Source organism: Schistocerca nitens, chromosome 8 (assembly GCF_023898315.1).
Source record: "Schistocerca nitens isolate TAMUIC-IGC-003100 chromosome 8, iqSchNite1.1, whole genome shotgun sequence".
Lineage (NCBI taxonomy): Eukaryota > Metazoa > Arthropoda > Insecta > Orthoptera > Acrididae > Schistocerca > Schistocerca nitens.
This window is the reverse complement of record NC_064621.1, coordinates 17315723-17328096: the sequence shown is the minus strand read 5'-3', so window position 1 is coordinate 17328096 and position 12374 is coordinate 17315723. Positions and strand designations below refer to the sequence as shown.

The window sequence follows — 12374 nt, the reverse complement described above, 5'->3', positions numbered from 1 at the left end:
CTTCGTTGCATCTTACTTGTGGCTCGTACGTGGGTTACAGCTTACCTTGATCCGCAGCAACTCGTCCAAAATGGTGTTGCTAATTGTATGATGAGGATGATGGACACGTCGAACCTTGCATTCAGTTACAGAACGAGACAGATGTACTGAAGAATCACTAACGCAAGTATAACAGGACCTGACTTGCTATAGTGAACTGATATATTTTGTGTCTTGTAATATTCTGGACTGTTCGCTGCATTTATCATGAAAAGCAATTAAGTAATACGTTACATAAAACTTTCTGCTTGTGCATAACTGTTTCGATCGCAGTAAAATATGTGTAGTAGAAAAAAATAAAAAAAGTATTCAGAGTGATATGGTTTCACTTCATCAAAATGTGCGGCAGTGACCACATTTTCCAATTATCTGTATCAGCTTCTCTAGAAAGAGATCCAGAACGTCGACATGATATATTCTCCGATAATGACATTCCTGATTGAAAAGAATTGAAATATTGATTCCCGTTTTTCACGCTAAACTAATATCACTTTTAAATAATTAATCGTATACCGAAGGGTCATATATTTTAACTGTAAAAGCCTACTGAACGCTAATTTTCGATGTTCCTGATTTTCGCGTTATTCGTTTCGTTCTTTGTTTGTAATTAAATATGATAATGTTACATTTTTGTAGTATGCACTCGAAATTTAAAATGTATTGTTATTCCGAATTTATTATCAGTTGTTTACATTGTTCCAAATTGGGTTTCGGCCATTGTAACAATACCGAGCCGAAATTACGCATGGTTGTAGAAGGCTTTCTTTTGAAGGCCGCATGTCACTGTTAATACACTTAAGTATGTCAGTGCTCACAAATGAACAATAAAAGTTTTCCGAGTGGGGCAAGCTACTGTAGTTTGCTATTTGATTAATACGTGTATTAGCCTCCTCACTTGATTTTGCCTGTTCTTGAAATCTTAACAGCGTAGCAAAAACGGCATGACGTGTCGTAATGTAAATATCACAAATAGGCATATGTGAAATCTCTTTACCCATTATTTAAAAAAACATTTAAAAAATGGTGAACTGCTATCAGACAGACAGATCAGTATGACGCATCTCCATCTAATAAAGCATTTTCTGCCATGAAAAATGCAAAGTTTCGATTGGACTTGAGATTACCAATTACGGATAGCTCTGAATCCAACACGACTTCTATTACAAATGGTGGGTTACCAATTTGCTCGCTTTGTAGCTATTATAATTTTAGCTTTACTCCATATTTCTGGAACTTCCCTAGTTGCCTTCGTCAAGTGTTGGGCATAGATTTCATAGCACGCTGTTTGGAGCGCAACCAGACTTTGAAAAGTACAAATTACACGCCGTTAAACATTTTCAGTTTGATGTAGGTTTTTGCCATAAAGACGTTGTGTACGATAACGTCGTAAGTCGTACACGATAACGTCATGACAGCATATTTTTATGAGCCATTTCTCGTGCACCTGAGACAGGGGCAACAGAAACTTTTAGTATTGTATCATTTGACGGTGTCTTCCATTCCGGCATTTACATTGATGGCGATTAAAGTTGCATGCAACGAATGTGAAACTGACATTAAGTGTACCACATGCTTGGTTACTCACTTGATTAACATTACGCCTGTAGCGCAGCCGCAAAAGGTAAGTGGCAGCAACGCCATCTACAGGATGGTTTCACGTAAACTACTTGAGTCAGTGTAGACGGAAAACTGTTTACCGTACTTGTGCCTAACTTCATTGGAATGGTGTCCAGGCTGTGCGCTCAGGATTTCCGATGTTAGTTGTGTAAGCGTCCTGACTTGGCGTTAGGCGCCGGTGCTGGTACGGCGACAAAGGGCTGAAACACAAGCGTCAGCTTGCGTTACGGTCGTCGACGGTCAACATAGATCTGGACAAGATAAGCGCGGTTTAGCACGTAAAGCTGTTACGTCAAAACAGCAGCAATAGTGGTGCTGCTCTTCGTGAGGATCGACACGTTGAAGGAATGCGGAGAGGCCCTCTTACCGCACCGGGGTCGAAGAGCAACATTCAGAGGTTCGAATTAACTAGCGATTTGGAAATTGCTCCTGTGAGAGGCGCCACAAATTGTTGGAGTTACTGTTGACATGGCTGAGAATGCTGGGTGCTGTGTGCGGTCTTCAAGCGGTGTACACGAGCTGTGTCTCGACATCTCGACATTCCATGATCCACCGTTCGAAAAACGCTGCGAAAATTTGTGAAATGGTACCTCTAGTGCGGTTCCAGGCTGTCGTTGGTGCAGATGGTCGTCCCAGTGAACAACATTTGTAAGCTGGCACAAAAATGGGGTACGCAGTTAACAAATGTTACTCTCGCATGTGGAAATTAAAATGTTCTTCTTTCAATGGTTTATTCGTTATTTCTCTTTAGCATGTCGTTACAAATGTTTACACGAAGTTTCATTGTCCTACGACACTGCTTTTTCATGGGGGGCCCCCTCAAGTTGCGAAATTTTTAACTGTATCAACCCTGTATATTTTTTGTATAAGGAGAGGTTACACAGTAGGTTTTTATTTGATTGTTTGTTGCTTATGAGAAAATCGTGTCATGTCCCGCCTACGGAGGACAAACACGTTTCGGAATTCAGAAGTAGTGAGGTCGTGGCTTCCGAGACCGTGGTTGATCGTTCCTAATACCGTTACTCGTGTTAGTTGAGATTCCACGACTACCTTGCGAATATGAACCGAAGCGCCAAAGAAACTGGTATAGACATGCGTATTCAAATACAGAGACATGTAGCCGCGCGGGATTAGCCGAGTGGTCTGGGGGGGCGCTGCAGTCATGGCCTGTGTGGATGGTCCCGGCGGAGGTTCGAGTCCTCCCTCTGGTATGGGTGCGTGTGTGTTTGTCCTTAGGATAATTTAGGTTAAGCAGTGTGTAAACTTAGGGACTGATGACCTTAGCAGTTGGGTCCCATAAGATTTCACACACATTTGAACATTTTGAACAGAGACATGTAAACAGGCAGAATAAGGCGGTGCGGGCGCAACGCTTATATAAGTGCAGTTGTTAGATCGGTTACTGCTACTACAATGGCACATTACCAGGATTTAAGTGAGTTTGAACGTGCTGTTATAGTCGGCGTACGAGCGATCAAACACAGCAGCCGGCCGTTGTGGCCGAGCGGTTCTAGGCGCTTCAGTCCGGAACCGTGCGACCGCTACAGTCGCAGGTTCGAATCCTGCCTCGGGCATGGATGTGTGTGATGTCCTTAGGTTAGTCAGATTTAACTAGTTATAAGTTCTAGGGGACTGATGACCTCAGATCTTAAGTCCCATAGTGCTCAGAGCCATTTAAACCATTTGAACACAGCATCTCTGAGGTAGCGATGAAGTGGGGGTTTTCCCGTACGACCATTTCACGAGTGTACCGTTTCTGTGAGGAATCCGCTAAAACATCAAATCTCCGACATCGCTACGGCCGGAACAAGATCCTACAAGAACGGGAGGAACAATCGTTCAACGTGACAAGTGCAATCCTTTCGCAAACTGCTGCATATTTCAGTGCTGGGCTTCATCGACATGGGCTTTCGGAGCCGAAGAGCCGTTCGTTTAACCTTGCTGGCTGCAGCACACAAAGCTTTACGCGCCGCCTGGGCCCGTCAACACCGACATTGGACAGTTCATGACTGGAAACGTGTTGCCTGGTCGGACGAGTCTCGTGTCAAATTGTATCGAGCGGATGGACTTGTACGGGTATGGAGACAAACTCATGAATCCATGGACCCTGCACATCAGCAGCGGACCGTTCAAACTTGTGAAGGATTCGTAATGGTGTGGGGCGTCTGCAGTTGGTGTGATATGGGAGTCCTGATTCATCTAGAAACGACTCTGACTGGTCACACATACATAACCATTGTATCTGGTCATCTGCATCCATTCATTTCCATTAAGCATTACGACGGATTTGGGCCATTCCAGTAGTACAATCCGACACTTCACACGTCGGGAATTGATACAGAGTAGCCCCAGGAACACTCTTCTGAGTTTAACACTTCCGCTGGCTTTACTTGGTAATAATTAACAGAATTTTCTCGTGATGTACAGTGTTCATGTATAAATGTACATTTCCATGTAACACTTCAATAAGACACGCTTCCAAAGAGACTATGTAACTGCTTCAGCTGAGATCGTGAAATGGTTCGAGCGCTTCCATGCTTGGCTCTGTATTGACCTCTGTGCAGAAACGCTGCTGTATTGAGAGAGAGGGCGAGTCTTCTTCAGCCTCTCCCATTCGTCACTGCGAGACCTCGCTGACGTCTGCGGTACTGATGTGCGTTGGTGTGGCGCCGTTATCTCTGGACAACATCACAGTTGGGGCTTTCCTTTATGTGGCAGTAGAGCTGTCAGTGGTGCGCCAAACGACAACAGTGGACAGAGGGGTGGAAGTACCTCTTCTCTTCCAGCGAGACCGCATTCTTCATACTGCGTCATATATCTGGTGTGGAGGTTCCGATGAGAACGATATTGCGAGACTGAATTAGTTTTCGTGATACAGGCCCGCGGCCTGATGTGACAGTATAGGGCGCCATTAGGTAAACAACATTATAATCTCTGATTTTCTTCCTGGTAGTTTTCATAGTGGCACTACGTTCCGGAAGTTTTAAGGGCAGTGTCTCTGTCCTTTCCTCGAGGTCTTTGTGACCACATCTGTTAGCAAGATGACGAAAGACAGCAGAGATGTATGCTTTTGCGTTATTTCAATTTAACATCGGTAAACCGCCTAAATTTTAATGACCAACATATTTCTATTAATATGCGTTACTTGCCCTGCCGTAGCAGGGAAAAGAACGGAACCAGAGGAAAAATGTTCCTATCGGAGCGCAAAAAATGCGAATACGTACCTCTTTTTTTTATTACTCTAACTGAAGAGTGGGATACCAGCTGCCCCATTCTACTTTCCTCAGCACATCTGAAATTTTTCACAAAACTTTTTGGCGTGAGATCGTATTCGCGCTTTTTAATGTTGAGTGAGAAGAAGACAGTGGCACTGCCAAGGAGACGGAAATGTGATAAATGCTGGAAGGCAGTGGGCAGTGGTTATATTATAGATAGAACGAAGGAGACAATGGCAGTGGGAGAGAAACAGAGGAAGCAGTGGTAGTGAAAAATAGTTGACGGTAACACACCAGTGCTAGGAAAAGGGTGTAGGATATAGTGGCAGGGGGAGAGGAATAAATAGAAAGTTGGTGAGAACAAGTGATAACGAGGGGTAGACTATATGAGAAAGGCACGGGAAAGAGAAAGATAGTGACAGTGAGTAGTGAGTAGAGAGCAGCAGTAAGAAGGAAGGAATAAGATATTAGCAGTAAGAGCGAGCAAGAGGGAGACAGCTACCGTGAGAGGAGGCAGCAGCAGCAGGGTAGGGCAAATGAGATAATGACAGAGAGACACACAGAGGTAATGACGATGAGTTAGGCTGAATGCACAAGTGAGCAAGGGCAAATGGGATTCGGTTGGCATGAGCGACATACGGCGATGGACCAGTGGGTGTGAGTGGGTTACAGTAAGGGTAGCTTGTTTGAGTTTGAGGTAAATTTCATCTTAAGATGGTGGGAATATGTTCGCATGCCAAAGTTTTTCGGAAAATTTGTGAAGGTGCTGAGGACGGTGGAAGGAGGCAGCTGGTACCCCACTTTCCAGCCAATCATTTAAATAAGCAGGAACATAAGAGCATTTTTTGTGCTCCGATAGCAGAATTTTTTCGCTGGTATTGTATATCTACAGTAAACAAATTTCCTTACTTTTCTGCTCTTCTTGGTGCCGAAATTGTAATGGCGAGTGTTGTATCTTACTACCATATAAGGCCGTCCGAGATGATATTCGGATCAATGAGTTATTATTTTCGTTTTAGACTATCTAAAATATTGCAAGAGTGTACAGTTCCAGCACCAAAAAAATGGCTCTGAGCACTATGGGACTCAACTGCTGAGGTCATTAGTCCCCTAGAACTTAGAACCAGTTAAACCTAACTAACCTAAGGACATCACACACATCCATGCCCGAGGCAGGATTCGAACCTGCGACCGTAGCGGTCTCGCGGTTCCAGACTGTAGCGCCAGAACCGCGCGGCCACTTCGGCCGGCGTTCCAGCACCGCTGTGTATCTGTTAGCGAGCACAAATAATTTGTTCCTTCCAGTTATTATACAAATTAGGCACGGAGGAGTATTAAATTATGTTACATGCCTACAGTCGTGCAGATACGGTGTCACGGTTTTGAATATGACAAAAGGGAAATCTGAGTTACAGCACATAAGCAAATACTTCAGACTTGTCGGTCGGAACTAATGATGAACCAGAATTGCTGTGAACTTATTATACTGCCCAAAATTTTGCACAGCACATACATGTGCGTCTTTCTGTAGACCAAAATGAAGGTGTGTATATTTCCTTGTGTGTGTGTGTGTGTACACTCGCGCGCTCGCCTGTGTGTGTGTGTGGGGGGGGGGGGGGGGTATGAAGAACGTGCAGTTAGGCTTCAAAAAGGGATATTTACTTCTGATAAAGATTTTGGACTATTCCAGGACTGTATGAGGATGAAAGAGTGTGTTGCCTTAAATCACATTAGGCATTTTCAGCTGAGTTCTCAGTTATGAAACTAGAAATAGAAATGATGTTCGTACAGAAGTACGTAGCAAGGCCTTAAATCGGGAAAAATAAGCTAAATAAAGCGATAGTGCAGTGCACCGTGTTCAGAAATAAGTAATATCGAAACATTAAGTACATTCAAGAAAATGTTTTTATAGTATTGCAGGAATTCTTCATTTTGATAAAGGCTCGCTGCTTTGTTCAAGAATACATCAGATGTGTATTACTATGTCTTCCAGATGGAGAATGTTTCTATTCCTACTTCTCTATTTTGGTTGCTTCAGTTTGTTTGTTGAATGTGTATGTATTGCACATAATGTACTACACACCTCACCATATTAGCAACTCTGACATTGTCTCAAATGAACGTGTAGACTGGCGCCACACAAGAGCCTGTTGCAGTTGACAGATAAACCCCGGAGAAGGAAACTTCATGTCTACGTAAGCCAGCGGCAGTGGTAGGCACGGCGTCACGCGCTAAGGTAGCAACGTTTGTCTGGCATTTAAATGAATATCAGCCAGTCCTCTTATGGCATGTGGCGGATGGATCTTCCTGGATACTGCCTCTCTCCACTTGTCTGTCCCGTACGCGAATGGTCTGCGACAAAAGTGACTGATAGTAACTCTCCAGGTGAGCTCGAGTATCTCTAATTATATAGTTTTTTCGCGAGACATAAGTACGACGTAGGAGGAAAGAAACTATTGCTTGAGTCTTGAAGGAACGTACTGTGTCGGAATTTAAACTGTGAACCACACCATAACGCTCACAAACCTCTCTCTTGTACGGTCTGCCGGTGGAGCTGGGTGAGCACCTCCATGACGCAACGCGCTGCTCTTATTTCGATTTTCTCCATTTCCGTTACCAATCCTATTTGGTACAGATCCCAGACTGATGAGCAAGTTCCAAGTATTCTCTGAACGGGAGTTTTGAAAGCTACCTCCTATGCGGGTAATCTACGTTTCCTCTGGATTCTCCCAATGAATCGCAGTCTAGCATCTATCTTACCTGCGGTTAGTTTTATATGTCGGTGCCACTTTAAATCGCTCCGTACGTGTACCCATAGCTATCTATTGGATATGGCTACTTCTAGTGTTAGTTCATCAATCCTGTAGTCACACAGTCACTGTTTAATCATACAATAATTGCTATTTCTGTTCATTTATGTGCATTACGTCACGTTTATGTTGAAAGTTCACCGCCAGTCACCGAACCAAGTGTCGGTCCTCTGAAGGACATCCTGCAATTTGCTACAGTTTTCTAGTGCTGCAACTTCTTTACATACAACAGCATCAGCCGCGAAATGCATCACGTGGCTTCCGACGTTACCCAATGGATCATTCAGCAGTAATTCATATTTCAGCTTATATAAATCAGCATATTGCATCATTCTTTTGCGTGAATTGAATGCGTGCGTCTTGCTCACGACAGAAACTTTCATGATTGAAATAATCCGTGTGTCCTTGCGTGACGAGATATCGGTCACTACTGCAGATATAAGTTGGCACATAGTTTCTCTTCGCCAGAGTTTACCTGTTGGTGGTAGTTCCAAACCAACTACAAGTGTTGCGAGACTAGTTCTTGTGTGCCGTCGGCCTGTTGGCTTGTGACTAACTTCACGATTACATGCTGTATTTCAAATGTAACATCAGAACTAGTTTTATAATGAAGAGTGTACCGTATTACGAGTAATAAGTGACACCAAAAACAGAACTGTTTATTACATTACGATTAGCGAAGCCCCCACAATTACTGTTCGTAGAACTTACGCTATAACGGACAATAACCACAGAGTATGTTACAGTTTCATTTACTAGTTACAGAACTGTGGAAGTAAAAGTTAACTTTTATTGAACAACTGATGATGACACAATAGCACAGCGATAAAATAGCAGTGTGCAGTTTGCATAATACCATATTACGTCAGACACTCTGTAACGTAAAAAAATTATCCACAAAGAGTAACTCAAGGAGTGATGAAATATAAATCACCACATAACATTTACAAAATATTTTTTCGTAATTGAGACAAATATTTGTGTGTGTGTCATTTTACATACCTATTTCTAAATGACTTGTCTGTACTATTCTATTACTCAAAATAGAGAACCCTATACCCGTCCGAGTCGTAGGTATCTTCATCACCCAAGTTCGTATTCAAAGTAATGTGCCTTTCCACATGACAGTGCATACACAGAAAGCGACCGCAGCAAACAGTTTCCTGTTATCATCATTACACATACTGATGATGGAAATCTGAAGAGAGTATCAGTGCTAACAGAAACGGTGACGAATCGTGTTAACAGAGTCTTAAAGTTGAGTCGAAAGAGGCGCGATGCTGAGCAATGTGAGATTCAGGTATCTAAATATAAAGTGCGTGCCGACGGCCTTGCCGCAGTGGTAACACCGGTTCCCGTCAGACCACCGAAGTTAAGTGCTGTCGGGCTGGGCTAGCACTTGGATGGGTAACCATCCATTCTACCGAGGGCTGTTGGCAAGCGTGGTGCACTCAGCCCTTGTGAGGCAAACTGAAGAGCTACTTGATTGAGAAGTAGCGGCTCCGGTCTCGTAAACTGACATACGGGCAGGAGAGCGGTGTGCTGACCACATGCCCCTCCATATCAGCATCCAGTGACGCCTGTGGATGAGGATGACACGGTGGCCGGTCGGTACCGTTGGGCCTAGCTACTTGATTGAGAAGTAGCGGCTCCGGTCTCGTAAACTGACATACGGGCAGGAGAGCGCTGTGCTGACCACATGCCCCTCCATATCAGCATCCAGTGACGCCTGTGGATGAGGATGACACGGTGGCCGGTCGGTACCGTTGGGCCTTCATGGCCTGTTCGGAAGGAGTTTTTTCTTTTAGTTTTTTTTCCTTAAATATAAAGTGCACAGAAAAGATTCATTGAAGATATGGATACATGTGTCATTACGTAACAATTTATACGCTATTGTGAATCATACAAAGAGATATCAACTTTCCGTCAACTTCAGAGCTTCTGTGACGTGGAAGTTTACGTCAACGATAGCGAGGAAACTTTGAAAAATATGGTGTATGTATGGGATTTGGTTTTAGAGGTTCCTGAATAAACTTCCCGTGTGCCGACGAGGTGACATAGTTTCAAAATGGGCGGCATAATTAATTTTTACGGAAAATCTGACGCGTCGGAATTAAAGAAGCCACTCACATATTCAGATGCAACGTGGTTTCATAAGAACCACTCTATAACTGTTGTCATATTCATAGTCTGTATGGAATATTTTCAGATAAAAGCACCAGTCGGTATTTCATTAGTTGTCGTGCTATGCGGGGTTCAAATGGCTCTGAGCACTATAGGACTTAACTTCAAAGGTCATCAGGCCCCTAGAACATAGAACTACTTAAACCTAACTAACCTAAGGACATCACACACATCCAGCTCGAGGCAGGATTCGAACCTGCGACCGTAGCGGTCGTACGGTTCCAGACTGTAGCGCCTAGAACCGCTCGGCCACACCGGCCGGCCTGATATGCAGGGCATTTGGCGTGTAGACGTATAGCGTTTGGTAGCTTTTACTCGTAATACTACTGGAACATACGCTGTTAGACTTTCCCTCCCTGTTTCGAGGTAACAAGAATACTCTGTACAGGTCTTCACTTCTCTCTGCTGGGCAGTACGAAATAATCACAAGATAAAAATTATTTTTAAAGTGTGGCCAAAACATCCACACAAATTTTAATTTTGCGTCATCGGTGGGCTAAGTAATTAGCAACGATAAAAAGGCAGATGACAACTCAGGGTTATTAATAACGGAGCGCTACACGAAAGAACAATGCGTTCAATTCTTGAGCTACATTTTAAAAATAATTGATTAATGTATTATTTTATAAATAACAGCAAATGAATTTACAAATTTACAATTTAATGATAACTGTAATTTATGTAATAATAAATATAATTTATAATTTACAAATAATTTATAAATAAAAATAATGAAGATTTGGCAGCTACTGTTCGCAGTTTTCTTAGAAAATATCGTCCGCATAGTGTTTAAACTTCATCAACTGTGAAGAGATTCATTAAAAAATTAATGAAGACTGGATTAGTTAGTGATCTTAAACATTTTGGATGTCCTTCAACAAGTCGTTCAACGCAGAACATCAAAGCAGTTCGTGAGAGAGTTGCGAAGAGTGCAGGGGTATCTATTTGACTCCGTGGTCAACAACTGGACTTTCGAGAAGTTCTCTACAGCGTATTCTCATGAAAGATTTGGATCTTCATATATACAAAGTTCAATTGACTCAAGAACTGAAGCCTACTGACCACACACACGGTTCGTCGAATTAATTATGGGACAACAAGATGTGTTTCTAAAGAAACCCTCTTCAGCGATGGGGCTCGTTTTCATCTTGATGGTCTGTTTAATCAAGAGTACTGTCGCATTTGGTGTTCATAAAATGCACGAGTGATCGTTGAAAAACAAATGCATCCACAACATTGCACTAATGGGTACAAATTTTGTGGTGGGGGCATCGAATACGCAGATGGTCAGACAACAAGAGTTAATGCTGCTCGCAGTAATGGCATAATAATATCTGTGTTGCAAAATATGATTGTGGATGACGCATGGTTTCAACAAAACAGTGCCACTTGCCATACAGCTTGAGAAACGATTCAATTTGTACCTGAGACTGTTCCTCGTCGGGTGATTTTCCGGTCTGGTGATCAGAATTGACCGCCCAGATCATGTGAATTCACGCCGTTGGACTTTTTTCTTCGAACTTTTTTGAAGTCTAAGGTTGATACCAACAAGCCCGCGAGCACCCACGTTCTGGTGGAAGAAACTCAGCGCTGTATCAACGGAATTGAGCCCCTTTTATACGACACCGTCATGGAAAATTTCAACGAAAGAGAGTATATGTGCCCAACATAGCCGCCGAGGCTATTTAACTGATATTCTATTCCTTACGTAACCCTATACTGTGCATTTTACGAATCTGTAAAAAAAAGTTTCTGATTATAAATCTATGTTTTCCATTAAAATTACTTGTTATGAGAATTATGAAATAACTTTAGTATTACAAATCTTCGCGGCTGTTGGCTAACTGATTCCTCGTCGACAAGCTCCTTCTCCAGCTAACCGTATCGTCGCATTGCTTCACTCAGGTACACAAGAGACGAGTTTCTCTCCGGCTTGTGTAAATCAGCTGCAGAGCTGAGTCCATCTGCCGGTGTTTCTGTTAGAAGTAGTAGCCGGTCTGTTTGATGAGGCGACCGTATCTTGATCGCGGCTAGCGGGAGCTGCTAAGTTGACAGCCCGAATACATGCGGGGTTGCGCGGCGGGTTGCCTGATTCCTCAGCCTCAGGGGAGCACACTACGTGTGCGTGAAGGTCTAGCGCCCAGCTCTTTCGTACGGGAGGCTGTGCTTCGGAGGGCAGAGGGCTCAAGGGAGTTGCTTTACATATGACCTTAACCGCTTGAAAACGGTAAACTGAAACGGCAGCGACACGTGCCGGGCTCGTGATGTTCACTGCTTCGGCACTTTTCGTACGAAGGGCCAACGGCTGTCCTTGCATGCGTCGTGACGGGGAAAGAAGATACGAGGTTTCTGACATCACAGGGGGGAAATTTACGTTGCGGAGCATTCCTTAGCTAGAAAGCCGGAATCACATACGTCAGATTATTTTCAGTGCGGAGAGAAACGTGGTCAACAAGGTGCGAGAGCGCAGAACTTACGAGACATCATAGTGGAGTACGTCGACTATTTG

The 12374-nt window shown here is 43.4% G+C and overlaps 1 pseudogene; it reads left to right on the top strand.

Moving 5' to 3' along the window:
• Positions 1-9002: 9002 nt before the first annotated feature.
• LOC126200007 (5S ribosomal RNA) lies at positions 9003-9120 on the top strand (annotated as a pseudogene).
• The last annotated feature ends 3254 nt before the right edge of the window (positions 9121-12374 follow it).